This window comes from Aethalodelphis obliquidens, unplaced genomic scaffold, assembly GCF_003676395.1.
Source record: "Aethalodelphis obliquidens isolate GAN/ISIS:26980383/991018 unplaced genomic scaffold, ASM367639v1 scaffold12, whole genome shotgun sequence".
NCBI lineage: Eukaryota > Metazoa > Chordata > Mammalia > Artiodactyla > Delphinidae > Aethalodelphis > Aethalodelphis obliquidens.
Window position 1 is genome coordinate 20518728 of NW_020837956.1, and position 15429 is coordinate 20534156.

Below are 15429 nucleotides of genomic sequence, written 5' to 3' on the forward strand. Positions count from 1 at the left end.
TGTAGTCATGGATGTACACGTATTGTGGTGAAAATAATGAGAGGACATTTCCTGAAAGAAGAGAAATGGGAGAGAGGACCGGTGAAGCCATTGTTGATAGTTTCCTACTGGAGGAGTTGTTGAAGGACTGTAGGAGCTGGCATGACTAATGTTCATTTTGAGGTCATTTGTATTCCTCTGAGGTAAATTCCTACTCTGAATTTATTGTTGTGCCTGACTACAAAACTATTGTTTTCTAGTAACACACAAATTGCCTTGTATAAGTGGCCTTTTTGATGGAACTCAGGGAAGGGGTCAAGTTTCACCTTGGGGCCAACTTGTTGTAAGACAAACATGACATTGGCACAAATGAGACAATTTACAAGTTTGAAGCCAGAAATGGCCATGAGCACCTGGGAATTTTGGAAATCTTAATTTGAATTTGAAAATTTTAAACTTCCACAAAGTATGGAATTAGAGGTTTAAGCTCATCTTCTCTAAACCTCAGAGGGCAGGGAAGCAGGCCCTAGCTGACTTCTAGACAGCATATGCGTTGAAAAGACAGCTATAAAAGACATAGTATGAAACCTGCTACATAAGTGAGACTTTAGCAGATAAGAGCTTTTCTTACATTGGCCTCTGTTAGACCGAAGTTTCCTGCTATGCAGATTCTAAATGATGTAGAACAGCCATTTCAGTAAGTGTGTAAGTAGAGTATAGAGTGGTTACAAGGACCATGGAGTCAAACTGCTTGAGTTCGTGTCTTGGCTCCATATTTATTAGCTGTATGACCTTGGGAAAGTTACTTTATTTCTCATATGCGCAATCCAAATAAAGAATCCTACCTTGCAGGGGTATAGTGAGGATTAAATGATTAGTACATGGCAAGGCCTTAAAACACCACCTGTAAGTCCTAAACAATCATTGTTCTTTCTGTTGTTAGGGTTCAAAGGAATTTCACATTCATGTGTCCTCACAACATTGCCATGAACTATTCTTATCTCAGTCATAGAAATGGAAACATTTGTTTATTCATTAAATGAAACTATAATGAGCCAGACAGTGTGGTCGGTCTTAGGGATACATCCCAAATCACAGAAGCAGTGCAAAATTAATTTATCATCTGTAAAATAGGACTAATAATAATACCTACTTGTAGGACTATGATGCGATTTCTGTGAGGCAACATATATAAAATCCCTAGACCAGTGATTAATACTCAATAAATATTGATATCTTCCCTTTCTTTCCATAACTATGTTACCAGGAGCTAGAGATAAACAGAGGGGCAGTGAGTGCTTTTGACCACATAGGAAGAGGCCCACCATGAGGGCTTCATGGGAGAAGTCAACCAAGTGAGAAGTATGGCGAGCACCACGGTTTCAGTCAGGGCAACCTAATTCTTCTATGCCGTTACGGCCAAAGCAGTGCTTCCAGGTGGGGGTGGGGGAGGGCTGTGTAATCACATTTAGGAGGAGACAAGAAATACAGAAAATAGTGGAAATGAAGAAGATCCCAAAGAGAAGATCAGTGCACTTGGTGCAGCTGTGCACACTTTTGACTAGAAGGAAAGTTCCAGCCTTACTGGCTTCCTGCCTGATGCCTCTATCCATGCTTTTTCCCACCTCTCTTTGCCCTCCTTCTCCCCTCTCCCTTGGCCGTATCTCTATTTCTCCTCTTTTTCTTCTTCCCAGTTTTCACCTGATTTTCTTTATCCCCCTTTTGCCCTTACTGCCTCCTATATATCTTTCCTTCCTCATCACACCCCATCTATTGGAAAGAAAGAGGGGACAGAATTAAGCATTGGTCTGAGGATTGACAGAACTGGCATCCGGGGAGTGGCCCCAGCCCCACAGGTGACCTCTGGATGAGAATGGCCTTCAGGAGAGCAGCTGAGACCTGCCACTCTTCTGTTCCTTGCTCCTCTGAACAAATTGGACACAGATGACTCAGGCTTTAAAGTGTTCTTCCGTCTGTGTTCACAGTTAGTCCACGTGCTTTCCTTTTTCAGCGGGTACAGCATCTCCTGGACCAGAGTTTAATCACACAACCAGTCAGCCAGCGTGTGTGGGAGTCTGGGAGTGCAGAGCCCTGGTTGGGCCTGAGCCCCAGAGAGACCCATCTCACCTCCATTTTCCACTTTACATCAGGGACTTGCTTGCTAAGGTCAAGGCTTCCTTCCAAAATTGTACATATTAAACAGCTGTTTATTTTATGATGTCTTGGGATAGGAGTGTTGATCTTTTCAAAAGATATTCCAGCTAATAATACAGAAAATAAGGATAGGTAAGAAAGGGCCATATTAGGGCAAAGAAAAGGGAAGAAGAAGTGAGGAGAGATGAGACAAAGTGAGAAGATGGAAGAGTATATAAAGAGTGCAGATAGGAAGAGAATAGAAGGAGAAAGGGTATCTCTAAGAGACTGGTTAAACTGCTTATATTAAATTTTTTATGAAGATCAAGACCTGAAAATAAAAATAGATACACACACATACATACATAATACATAAATTAAATTTAAAAAACTAACATCCATACTCACTTTCCAAGTGAATACTGAGTTAGAGTGAATTGTCAGAAATGCCTGGTCCCTGATGACATATATTATAAGTGTGAAAATGAGTTGGCTTTTATTTTGGAGTCTGTTTACCTGATAGGTTGGTGCAGTTTGTTCGCTTGCTCTTTTAATATATGAGGTCTAGTCTCGGCCCTGAGAGACTACGTAATTTGCTTCATTTCCCTGAACTTCCAGTCTCCCGATGTAGAACACAGCAATTTGAATGTCTCACGTTCCTGCTCATTTAAAGTGCCTGGCAAGCTTTTGTGAGCAGTCCAGGTCCTGCGCAGTGCTGAGTCACAGCAGACGACAGCGGCAACCCATAGTGGAGACTCCATCCCCTCTCCTCAGCTCACTTTCCCAAGGCAGAGGAGCCCACTCCTAATTGCAGTGATGTTAGTCATACACACTTGCCTACCTGAGACCCTCACCAACTGATTTGCCGCGGGACATGAACTGCTGTCAGTGAATGCAATGCTTGTTTCATTAAGTAGCATTGTTCCTGGTAAGACTGCAAACCTCCCTATCAGCCACTAATTGTTTTGTTTGAATGGGTTTAGAGGATCCCGATCATTTCTGTTAACTACCTGCAGGGGGCTGACAGTGAATGTGCATGCTAGGAGGTGGCAGGAGAGGGACCACAGTTCTTGAGCACCTGGATAGACATTAAAACCTGGGCTTTGGGCTTCCCTGGTGACACAGTGGTTGAGAGTCCGCCTGCCGATGCAGCGTACACGGGTTCGTGCCCTGGTCCGGGAGGATCCCACATGCCGCGGAGCGGCTGGGCCCGTGAGCCATGGCCGCTGAGCCTGCGCGTCCGGAGCCTGTGCTCCGCAACGGGAGAGGCCACAACAGTGAGAGGCCCGCGTACCACAAAAACAAAAAACAAAAAAACTTGGGCTTTAACTTCACGGTCTTTTATTCAAAAGGAGGTGGAGGGAAGGCTACTGTGAAAGCCTGGTAAGATGTATGTGGTGACTTGTGATAATGAGCCCCTCCCCAGCTGATTTTTTCTTTTTGCTGAAAACTTTATAATCTTAAATAAAATATAAGAGATTTAAAACCCACAGCAGCTGAACAGTAGCTTAAACTGGCTCAAAGAGGGGACTAAACTTATGGTCCCTGCTTCAGTGTAGTTTATAAGTCTCTTTATCTTGGTTTATTCTAGGGGTGAGTATGTAATAAATATTATATATGTGTATTATATATTATGCAAAACATATAATTAAGAAAACTTGTATCACTTAAGCCACCCTAGAAAGTAAATATACTAGCACGAATATGCATGCTCAACAAAATGGCATTCAATGTCCTTGCGTATTACATGTCTAAAGAAAAATTGCTAGTATTTTTTGAGGCCAGGTCAACCTCTGTACAAATACGTGGGTGTTTTGATCAAGCACTTTCTTGGCCCTGGCTCTCCCATCTCCGAAGAGGGGCTCTACCGGACCAGTGACGTCTTTCTGAAAGGATATTCAGTAGTACCTGCCAAATGCTTGACATTTCTTTGAGAAAGGATATATTTATTAACTCACATTTCCTGATGCTAGACGAGATGCCAAATGCACATCTTTCCATGCAGGTGGGCAGTTCAGGTGAGCTAAGGGAAGCCTGGAGAAGTTAAGCAACCTTATCATGGCTCTAAAGCTCTTCAGTGGGAGAGGTGGGCCTATAGTCCACTCTATAGTGGACTTTTAACTGATGTATAGAGGCAGGAATAACCTCATTCTAAGTAGTTTTATGATATATAGAGGCAGGAATAACCTCATTCTAAGTAAATGAGGTTATTTAAATGATGTATAGAGGCAGGAATAACCTTATTCTAAGTATTTTTGTTTCCTTTGTATCTCGTGGAATTACTACAGTCTTTCAACTCGCCTTGAGTGGATCATGGAGCAGTGGGTGGGGGTTGGGGGGAACAGGAAGAACCCCAGAAGCTCCTGTTTTTGTCAGCCTTGTGGTTGGCCACACCTCCTACTCCCAGAACCGGGGACAAATGCATGTCCTGGAGACACTCCTGCCATCCCTCCAGCTGTTCAGATGAGTGAGACAGATGCTTTGGCCGGCAAGTGACCTGAAGTGACTGGCAAAAATTAATTAACTTGCTGTGGAACTAATAATAAGCTGCTGGTTTGTTTTCTCTTTCCCTAACACCAGTCACCAAAGAGTTTTTCATTAGGGGCTGAATGCTTCCTTTGTAACCAGAATAACCTCATTAGTTACAGTTCCATCGTGGCTGGAGAGTTAGACAACAAATCACTGTCTCCTCCTCAGCCACCGTGACCTAACTTGTCATCTTTTATAGTCTTGCTGGGAGGAGTGTCTCTCCACCCCCAACATCCTCCATCCTTTCTTCAAGGTCTCCTTCCAAAGTGACTTTCAAATATACCTACTTACAGTTAGTTTTTTTGTTGTTGTTGTTGTTTTTTCTTGACAGCAGAGCTATTTTGTGTTTGTTGACTCAGGCATTTGTTGGAAAGACAGGGATTCTGGTTGATCTATGTTCATACTCCCAACTCCCCTGGCCCCTTTGTCTAGCCACCTTGGGTTGGTACTCTGCCATTTTCATTCAGATTTGCTGTGTGCTTTACAAGGTGCACATCAGTTTCAAAGACATCTTTCGTCTTCACAGCAACCGTATGTGCTATCCCCATTTTATGGATGAGGTCATTGAGGTTCACAGAGGTAAAATATCCAGAATTATGCTTCTACTGAAAGATGCAACTGGTACAGAGACCAAGACTTTTGACCCCAAGTTAAGTGTTCTTTCTAACATCAAAGCTGTCTCTTGGCTCCCTGTTTTTCCATGTTATCTTTGCAGTCCAGATTTTGCATTCCCCCCCAGCGCACACAGTCTTTCACCTTAGCCCTGTTACTCCTTTCTTTAAGACTTTTGGGCCCAACTAATTGTCTTAAAACCACCATAAGTAGGTAGCAGGGCAGGGGCACTGGATTGCAAAAGATCGCCCCGTGTGGCTCATCCTCCTTGTAACTTCAGAAATCTTGCTTCTAGCTGGCAGCTTACCCAAACCAATGCCCTAGTGCTTGATGGATACTTTGAGTGAGTGCTTAGTGAGAAGGAGAAAATGAGAAGGCAGACCAGGGAGACACTGTGCTCCTTAACTAAATAGGAAAAAGTTTCTAAGATTTCTTCCTTGACCAATTTTATTCCATGCAAAGAGAAATGGAGAATGAGGAGCTAGGACAATGAAGTCTGTGATGGGGACTCACAGGCTCCAAAACTCCAGATCTACCTTGGCACAGGGTATAGTTGTTTTCCTCCTCCCTCATTGGATACCGAGTCTCCCCACAGAGACTCCAATCTCAGGGTCAGACTGCCCGGCTTAAATCCTGGCTTTACTACTGACTTGCTGTTTGACTTTGAATAGGTCACTTAACCTCTCTGTGTTTCAGATTCCCCATGTGTAAGGTTGAGACAGTAATAATCTCAACTTCATAGTGCTGTTGTATTAAATAAATTAATATGTCCATGTCACATAGAAATGCTTGACACACAGTTAATATTTAATAAATATTAGGGGGCTTCCCTGGTGGTGCAGTGGTTGAGAATCCACCTGCCGATGCAGGGGACACGGGTTCATGCCCCGGTCCGGGAAGATCCCACATGCCGCAGAGCGGCTGGGCCCGTGAGCCATGGCCGCTGAGCCTGCGCGTCCGGAGCCTGTGCTCCGCAACAGGAGAGGCCACAACAGTGAGAGGCCCGCGTACCGCCAAAAAAAAAAAGAAAGAAAAGAAAGATATATTAGGTAGTACTATTACATTAGCTAAGAATTGAAATTTAACATTTTTTTCTTTCAATATGTTCCTCTGGATATGGAAAGAAATGTGTGTATATATGTTAGCCAGGTTTCAAAACATGCTTATGGTCATTAGTTCTCCTATAAGTGTTCTGCAGGATAGAAATTTAAAGTGTTTGATTTGGGGTGGTTTAAATATATTCATATAATACTTGAGTTGGAAGGGACATTTGTAAAATTTACCCTTTGTAGCATACAGTCCCATGAGTTTTGAAAAAAACATACACAGCTGTGAAACCACTACCACAATCAAGAAAAAAAATTCTATCACCTCAAAAATTTCTGTCATGTCTCCTCTGTGCATTTGAATTTGTATGTACATGTAAGCTTTTGACCCTCAGACAGAATTATATATTCTTAGAGGAAGAAGTCTATGGATGTAGAGATAGAGATAGAGATAGAGATATAGGCATTTAGCAGAATGGAGACTCAGCTCCCTTGACCCAGTCTTCGGCTATTGTATGATCACATGTCAATCAATAGAGAAACGCAAGAAGTATTGAGAAACTTGAGATTTAATCCAGCATTTTCCCAAGCTGTTTAAATTCAGTCACTCAGAAAAGAGAAATGCATCTCAATTTTTTCAGTTTTTTTCTACAAAGAGTGTCTAGATTAGTTTATAATTTTTCAAAGCAATTATATGATACATGTTTGTGAGTTTGTTTTAAGAAACTTGATCTCTGAATGGAACTAATTGAGACTTTACAAACAAGCTGAGGATGAGAGTCCAGAGATCATGAGCCTAGAAACTAAGGGACTATCTTCTTGCCCAATGTGGTCATTACTGAGATGTTCTAGGCCCCACTGGACATAGCTCAGAATAATCAAAGGGAGAACTTGATGAGTTCCTCACGGAATCCGTTGTTAGTAAGATTTCAATGTTATTGTACATCTCCTAAGATACTATTTTCAGTGTCTTTCCAAGCAACCAGAAGACTGGCTTAGAGAAACACCATAGGGAACTGGTATATTATAATTTACTATTCCATTGGACATCTTGATATCTTTCCAAAATCATGAACCTCAAACCATTTAATTATGTCCACAAAATGTTACAGTTCCCAGTTTCTCCAAATCTCTAGTTTATTAGTCCTATTATATTTGGTACCTACCAACATTTCTACAATATTCCGAAGTTGCCATTTTTCTACCTACAGGAGCATCTCAAGATCACTTTTCTCTAATCCAGACACACAGAACCTTCTTAGACTTTGAGGGTTAATAAATCAGAGATAAACGTGACTTGTCCTCTTTGTTTTTTGCATATTCCTAATAGGTTTTTTTTTTTTTTTTTTTCTGTGTTGCATCTTTGTTTCTGTGCGAGGGCTTTCTCTAGTTGTGGCAAGCGGGGGCCACTCTTCATCATGGTGTGCAGGCCTCTCACTATCGTGGCCTCTCTTATTGTGGAGCACAGGCTCCAGATGAGCAGGCTCAGTAGTTGTGGCTCATGGGCCTAGTTGCTCTGCAGCATGTGGGATCCTCCCAGACCAGGGCTCGAACCCGTGTCCCCTGCATTAGCAAGCAGATTCTCAACCACTGCACCACCAGGGAAGCCCCTAATAGTATTTTTTAACGTTTCTCTGAATTCTATTTCTGGGAACCAATATCTGGTCTTTAGCCGTTCTGATCCATTAAGCTTCTTGATGATGTCTCTAGTTGGTAGAACAAAAGAACTTGTTTTATTGGCCTACAGTAAGCTACCAATGACAGAAGCAGCCAGTTTATCATCTTTTCTTTATTAACGGACATCAGAGTAATTGATGAGGACTTTTTTTTCAACCTCTGGTGTATTTTTTAAATGGATTGATTCTGGGGCATTTCAGTTCATTTACTGACAACGTCTTAAGGAGTAGAATGTGACTGTAATCAATTTTCATTATCATTGTGTAGCTAATAGGGCTAAAAATAACAACTCTTAATTTGCTGTGGCATGATTGATTATCCAAGAAGGATATGGAAATAACATCTTTTAATATGCCTGGAGAGCTACATTAGACCTTTAAATTTTTCTTCCTCAAAACATATCACTTCCTGTAGTTTTCTATCCACTAATAAAACAACTCAGGACTTATAACATCACTTTTCTCCAGACCTTAATTTCAAGTGATCTCCAGTTGCAGTTTTCATATTCAGTGTTCCCCTGCATACAAGCTCATGGCCAAAGCTTTCTTTTTAATAGATTCTCTCCATCCTGTGTCTCTTGAAATAATTCTTTGAAGCTGTGCTAGATTTGGAAGACCCAGAGCAGCTTCCTAGAGTCCTGACTCTGCTTGTATATGTTCTCTCTAGACCAGAAGTTGGCCATCTGGAGTATGGGGTTCATCACGGAGTCTCCAAGGTGGTATGGTAAAGACAGAAATTTGGAGACCATAAGGCCTCATGAGCAAAGTACTAGGCTGGGAATAAGGAGACATTGGGTCTAGTTCCAACTCTGTTCCATCATCTTAGCCAGCTCTTACTCTTTGGGGCTTCAGCTTCCTCCTCTGTAAAATGAATTTAATGCCTGTCCTGTCGCACAGCGTTGTTGGGATATGCCAGTGATACAACGTGTATAAATTTTTGCTTTGTAACTATAAAATTCTGTATATTATTTTTATTACTTCTCGTATTCTTTCCCTGTCTATTTTTCATCTTCTGTTTCTATGCCTTACAACTTTCCCATTTCCTTACTTTCCAGTAACTTTGGTTACCCTTTGCTCCTGCCTAATAGTTATTGAGCATCTACACATTTCTGGTCCTTTGGGATACGTTGAAGCATCTAATACTCACATTACCTCTGTGGAATACTTATTGCCATGATCTTTTACAGACAAGAGACTGATGTTCAGCTTAAGTTAACTTAGGTAAACAAGTGGTAGAGTCGTGATTTGAACTGAAGACTATCTGATTCTAGGGAACTGTTCCTCAATAGAGTGTTTCTCAGATCTGAAGAGGTTGCTATTTCCTGGCCTGACCTAATTAAAAGATGTGTTGTACTCAAAGGCACAGCCAAAAGAACAGGAATTGGAGAAAGTCCCAAGTGGATAAATTGATGACTTTCTTCCTCTTTAGAAATCGATATTGCTTGTGGCCTTCAATCTGTTCAGGAAACTTTCATTATGGGAAAGAGTAGCTCTCAGTAGAATACCTTCGTCAATCTCCTCATGATTTCAAATCACTGTTATACAAGAGAATTTCTTACCACTTCATTAACCAGCCTCATTCATTTTTTATTCTACTATGGGCAGGAAACTCTAGGCCAGGGAAGGAGGTCCCAACGTGAGGACTCTTATGCCTAGGGATCTATGATAAGGAATCCCAAAATCTGTTCATAGATGAAAAGGTAAAATGCTATCTAGATGCTGTTTTTCAATGCTCAACATCACTAATCATTGGAGAGATGCAGATCAAAGCTGCAATGAGGTATCACCTAACACCAGTCAGAATAGCCATCATCAAAAAATCTAGAATCAATAAATGCTGGAGAGGGTGTGGAGAAGGGGGGACCCTTTTGCACTGTTAGTGGGAATGTGAATTGATACAGCCACTGTGGAGAACAGTGTGGAGATTCCTTAAAAAACTAAAAATGGAACTACCATACGACCCAGCAATCCCACTACTGGGCATATACCCTGAGAAAACCATAATTCAAAAAGAGTCATGTACCACAATGTTCAGTGCAGCTCTATTTACAATAGTCAGGACATGGAAGCAACCTAAGTGTCCATCAACGGATGAATGGATGAGGAAGATGGGGCACCTATATACAATGGAATATTACTCAGCCATAAAAAGAAACGAAATTGAATTATTTGTAGTGAGGTGGATGGACCTAGAGTCTGTCATACAGAGTGAAGTAAGTCAGAATGAGAAAAACAAATACCGTATGCTAACACATATATATGGAATCAAAAAAAAAAAGATTCTGAATAACCTAGGGGCAGGACAGGAATAAAGACGCAGACGTAGAGAATGGACTTGAGGACATGGGGTGGGGGAAGGGTAAGCTGGGACGAAGTGAGAGAGTGGCATGGACTTATATATACTACCAAATGTAAAATAGATAGCTAGTGGGAAGCAGCCACATAGCACAGGGAGATCAGTTCAGTGCTTTGTGACCACCTAGAGGGGAGAGATAGGGAGGATGGGAGGGAGACGCAAGAGGGAGAAGATATGGGGATATATGTATATGTATATCTGATTCACTTTGGTATAAAGCAGAAACTAAGACACCATTGTAAAGCAATTATACCCCAATAAAGATGTTAAAAAAAAAAACATATAGAAGCAATAGTGAAGAACAAAATACAAATTCATTTAAGAGCATCACTAAATTCACAGGACAGTAGAAGCTGTCTTCATTAACCTCCACTTTTACCAACCCACTGTATTAACTGCTCCCTCTGTAAAGCATCGTGATTGATGCTAACAACAGCCTGAACACTCGAGGTCAACAGGCTATTCTCTAGCATACCTGCACCCTTCTGCTGCCATCAGTTAAGATGTTAGCTTCCCAAGAGTCCCTTGTTTTATTTGTTCGCAAAGATATTTATGGTAATTACAAAATTCAATTACAATGCAAGAACAGAGCCATTGTTTTTATGAAAATTCAGTTGAATGCTTTGGAAAGATTCAATAAAGGCAAGCCACTAAAAAAAGAAGTTGCTGCTGAATGATGCAGGGCCGCTGAGAAAGGCTCTGCCGGTTGTCACAGAACAGTTCTGAGGAACACTCTGGATGACACCCCCTCGAATTGTATAGGGCACAACTGCAAGGCAGTGCACAGAGCATTTGCGTTGGGAGTAAGATGACCATAAAAGTTTGGAAAGAAAAGCATGAATATCTTTAAGAAGTCTATTCAAAATTCTCTGCAAATCCTTTTAGGTTCCTGTTCTTCTTTATATAAACCCAAATGGGAAATTGTAGGCAATGTGTTATGGATATGGGGACTGTAAGAAAGATGACTCACAGAGGACCCAAGACCTTGGCCTTGGCCCTACATCAAGATGGGTATGTGAATATATGTACCTGTCTTCTAGTTTATTTCTATTTTGAATGTTTAAGTGTCCTATTTTATAATTCTCTGTCTTAACTGGCTTTTTGGATTAATACATGAACTGCTCGTCCTGGGAGCTCTAACCTTTATTTGTTTACGTGTTTTCAACCAGCAGATACTCAAAGTATAGCCATGATCGTGTCATGAAGGGTGGTCTATGAAAAGTTTTAAGTTAAAAAGATTTGTTTTGGTGGCACTCAGCTAGCTGTTGACTGAGCACAGGGCTAGGTAATGCTGTCATTGTCAGAGAGGGGACCTAGATTCCTACAAACATCCATATCAGTTTCTGTGCAGGCCACATGCTCTCTGAATAGCCCACACCACTGTTGTTCCAAGAGCTTGAAGTCACTAGCAGACTCTGCATTCTCCATAATTACACCCAATTTTCCAATTGAATTATCGCATGATTTAATTCATTGGCTGCATCTGGAGAGCATCAGCATTGTGCAGCTGTTGCAGCTTCAAGAGCTAATTGTTGCTAAGCACATTAAAAGTAGCCCTATTGCAGTGCACTGCAGTCAGAAAGGGAGGGGGTGCAAACTTTCATTTCCCATTTTCTCTTTGGTTGAATCATCACCCAAAGAGCCTAAGGGGTAGAAAACATTTAAGCCCTGTTAACATGGAGACCTCATTTGGTATGGTTACTGTCACTGGATGAAAACGCTTAAGTGAGTCAGACATATCCAGATACCAAAATGCATAGAGACCTGAAAGCTTTATTTGGCATGTCTCACAGAATCATGACAAATAAGGTTAGGTTAGAAATTAAAGGCTCTGTTAAAGGGGAGGCAGTGCATCATCGAAAAAGGAAGCCAATTGTTGATGAGGCACCGAGACATCTGAAGACCCCCAAATCTTAGTTCCAGTAAGAAGTTACCATATATCTGCCACACGACCCTTATGTTAAATTCACCTTAATATGTTTCCATAGAGCATCAACTATGTGCATAGTCATTTGAAGGCTTGCTTCAGTCTAAATATTTCCTGATACTCATCTTCAATCTCTTGTTATTTGGTATCTTAAAGTCAGGGATCTGAAACTCTGAAAAGCATGAATTGGGTATTTCCCTTTCCTCCTTCCCTTCCCTGTGGTTCCAAGTACTTAGAGTTTGACTTCCAAAGAATCTTCATCCTCTGCCTAGATTTAGGGCTCTACTCATAGGTTCTATTTTTACTTGAAAGGTAACATTTATGGGCTCATTAAAAGATATCAGGGATGTTCTGTCTGAACTGAAGGCTGGCACGGGAGGAAAGCAGGCCTTGGGGGAGCCATATGTAAAGGCTGAAGGTGGAAATGTGTCAACTGGGGGGAAGAATAGAGGGATGCAAAATGGAATCTGAGGAGAGTCCAGGAGACAGGCAGAAGTGAGGTCATGGGTTTACACCATACTAACTACTAGGGGATTAAGGGAGAGTCTGTATCCTAAATGGTGAGATTCCCAGGCCTATTCCTCCCCAACCAAAGACTTCAGGAGAGTGGCAGTCAGGCATATGCCTACCTATCCAGGCAGGAAAGCAGAAGGAGCCTCCATTAAGAGATTGACAAGCCCAAGAGAAAAATCTATTCATATTGACAGGGAGGGGGGACCCTTTACACAATGGTTAAGTCCTGGCCCAATCATCCTCCTGTGAACTTTACAAAGCAATTGACCCCATCCATGCACACAGAGATTCCAACTGGCTTTTTGTTTTTTTCTTAACAACTTTATTGGAGTATAATTGCTTTACAATGATGTGTTAGTTTCTGCTTTATAACAAAGTGAATCAGCTATACATATACATATATCCCCATATCCCCTCCCACTCGTGTCTCCCTGACACCCTCCCTATCCCACCCCTCTGTGTGGTCGCAAAGCACCGAGCTGATCTCCTTGTCCTATGTGGCTGCTTCCCATTAGCTATTTTACATTTTGTAGTGTATGTATGTCCATGCCACTTTCTCACTTCATCCCAACTTACCCTTCCCCCTCCGCGTGTCCTCAAGTCCATTCTCTACATCTGCGTCTTTATTCACGTCCTGCCCCTAGGTTCTTCAGAACCATTTTTTTGTTTGTTTGTTTCCGTATATATGTGTTAGCATACGGTATTTGTTTTTCTCTTTCTGACTTACTTCACTCTGTATGAAAGATTCTAGGTCCATCCACCTCACTACAAATAACTAAATTTCATTTCTTTTTATGGCTGAGTAATACTCCATTGTATATATGTGCCACATCTTCTTTATCCATTCGTCTGTCAGTGGACACTTAGGTTGCTTCCATGTCCTGGCTATTGTAAATAGAGCTGCAATGAACATTGTGGTACATGACTCTTTTTGAATTATGGTTTTCTAAGGGTATATGCCCAGTAGTGGGATTGCTGGGTCGTATGGTAGTTCTACTTTTAGTTTTTAAAGGAACCTCCATGCTGTTCTCCATAGTGGCTGTATCAATTTACATTCCCACCACCAGTGCAAGAGGGTTCCCTTTTCTCCATACCCTCTCCAGCATTTATTATTTGTAGATTTTTTGATGATGGCCATTCTGACTGGTGTGAGGTGATACCTCATTGTAGTCTTCACTTTCATTTCTCTAATGATTAATGATGTTGAGCATCCTTTCATGTGTTTGTTGGCAATCTGTAAATCTTCTTTGGAGAAATGTCTGTTTAGGTCTTCTGCCCATTTTTGGTTTGGGTTGTTTGTTTTTTTGATATTGAGCTGCATGAGCTGCTTGTAAATTTTGGAGATTAATGCTTTGTCAGTTGCTTCATTAGCAAATATTTTCTCCCATTCTGAGGGCTGTCTTTTCATCTTGTTTATGTTGTCCTTTGCTGTGCAAAAGCTTTTAAGTTTCATTAGCTCCCATTTGTTTATTTTTGTGTTTATTTCCATTTCTCTAGGAGGTGGGTCAAAAAGGACCTTGCTGTGATTTATGTCATAGAGTGTTCTGCCTATGTTTTCCACTAAGAGTTTGATAGTGTCTGGCCTTACTCTTAGGTCTTTAATCCAGTTTGAGATTACGTTTGTGTATGGTGTTAGGGAGTGTTCTAATTTCATTCTTTTGCATGTAGCTGTCCAGTTTTCCCAGCACCACTTATTGAAGAGGCTGTCTTTTCTCCATTGTATACTCTTGCCTCCTTGATCAAAGATAAGGTGACCATAAGTGTGTGGGTTTATCTCTGGGCTTTCTATCCTATTCCAATGATCTATATTTCTGTTTTTGTGCCAGTACCATACTGTCTTGATTACTGTAGCTTTGCATTATAGTCTGAAGTCCAGGAGCCTGATTCCTCCAATTCTGTTTTTCTGTCTCAAGATTGCTTTGGCTATTCGGGGTCTTTTGTATTTCCATACAAATTGTGCAATTTTTTGTTCTAGTTTGGTGAAAAATGCTGTTGGTAGTTTGATAGGGATTGCATTGAATCTGTATATTGCTTTGGGTAGTATAGTGATTTTCACAATGTTGATTCTTCCAATCCAAGGACATGGTATATCTCTCCATCTGTTTGTATCATCTTTAATTTCTTTCATCAGTGTCTTACAGTTTTCTGCATACAGGTCTTTTGTCTCCTTAGGTAGGGTTATTCTTAGGTATTTTATTCTTTTTGTTGCAATAGTAAATGAGAGTGTTTCCTTAATTTCTCTTTCAGATGTTTCATCATTAGTGTATAGGAATGCAAGAGATTTCTGTGCATTAATTTTATATCCTGCTACTTTACCAAATTCATTGATTAGCTCTAGTAGTTTTCTGGTAGCCTCTTTAGGAGTTTCTATGTATAGTGTCATGTCATATGCAAACAGTGACAGTTTTACTTCTTCTTTTCTGATTTGGATTCCTTTTATTTCTTTTTCTCCTCTGATTGCTGTGGCTAAAACTTCCAAAACTATGTTGAATAATAGTGGTGAAAGTGGGCATCCTTGTCTTGTTCCTGATCCTCGAGGAAATGGTTTCAGTTTTTCACCATTGAGAATGATGTTGGCTGTGGGTTTGTCATATATGGCCTTTAATATGTTGAGATAAGTTCCCTCTATGCCTACTTTCTGGAGGGTTTTTTAATCAT

At 41.0% G+C, this 15429-nt stretch overlaps 1 protein-coding gene across 1 annotated transcript in view; it reads left to right on the forward strand.

The window, feature by feature from the left end:
* The window catches only part of LOC113624184 (ALK tyrosine kinase receptor-like), a 497204-nt gene that overhangs the window by 356742 nt on the left and 125033 nt on the right, over positions 1 to 15429 (forward strand). The gene's annotated exons all lie outside the window — the stretch shown is intronic.